Raw genomic sequence first — 1,057 nt, 5'->3', positions numbered from 1 at the left:
GACGTTATAAACACCGGCTGTTTTTGTTGGCTTTGTCCTCATGACTTGCCACTGATAGTTATTCAGTGACATCTCCTCTATAAATTCATAAGCATCTTCAGGTGTCTTATTATTGATAGTTCCACCAGCAGCTGTGTCAACCATTTGTCGAGTCGAAGGATTCAGGCCATTATGAAAAGTTTGAACCTGTAGCCAGAGTGGTAACCCATGGTGAGGGCATCTTCGCAAAAGGTCCTTGTATCTCTTCCATGCATTGTAGAGTGTTTCTAAATCCATCTGCAAAAAAGAAGAGATATCATTACATAATTTAGCTGTTTTAGCCGGCGGAAAATATTTTAATAAAAACTTTTCAGTCATTTGTTCCCAAGTCGTGGTAACGAGTTCAACCATTGTTTAGCCTTATTCCTTAACGAAAAGGGAAACAACCGAAGGCGAATGGTGTCATCAGAAACGCCATTAATTTTAAAGGTATCACAAAATTCTAGGAAATTTGCCAAATGAGCATTGGGATCCTCGTCCTGCAAACCATCAAACTAAGCAAACTGTTGTATCATTTGAATTGTGTTAGGTTTTAGTTCAAAATTATTTGCAACAATAGCAGGTCTAACTATACTTGACTCAGTTCCTGTTAAATTAGGTTTAGCATAATCATACATAGTGCATGGAGCAGGATTCTGATTTACTGGATTAACAACAATCACAGGAGGTATCAGGTTTTCTGATTTTCAGCCATCTCGTTGGTTGTGGTTTGAATATCGTCCTCTTGCTTGTTCTCTATGTATCTTAAGCTTTGCCTGATTTCTCTTTGGTTTCTGCGAACTGTGCGATCGATCTCACTGTAAAAAAGTAGTGGTCCTGACGGGTTTCTTCTAGTCATAAACTATAAGAACCTGCCAGAAAAAGGGAAAAAGAAGAATTAGTAATAAAAATTAGAAAAAAATTTAAATTGAAGTAAAAGTAAATGGCTAAAGTAATAAAAATCGAGTGTTCCTAATATCTTAGTTCCCCGACAACGGTGCCAAAAACTTGATACACATGATATTCGTGATAGGTTTTT

The 1,057-nt window shown here is 37.0% G+C and overlaps 1 non-coding gene across 1 annotated transcript; it reads left to right on the top strand.

Annotated features, from left to right (window-relative positions):
* The first annotated feature begins 202 nt into the window (after positions 1-202).
* Positions 203-309, top strand: LOC128294400 (small nucleolar RNA R71). Its single transcript, XR_008284712.1, has one exon. It is a non-coding gene; the product is annotated as a small nucleolar RNA R71 (small nucleolar RNA).
* Positions 310-1,057: the final 748 nt, after the last annotated feature.

Source organism: Gossypium arboreum, chromosome 6 (assembly GCF_025698485.1).
Source record: "Gossypium arboreum isolate Shixiya-1 chromosome 6, ASM2569848v2, whole genome shotgun sequence".
In the NCBI taxonomy this organism is placed as follows: Eukaryota; Viridiplantae; Streptophyta; class Magnoliopsida; order Malvales; family Malvaceae; genus Gossypium; species Gossypium arboreum.
Note: the sequence above shows the minus strand (reverse complement) of the source record. Positions and strands in the feature narration are given on the sequence as shown.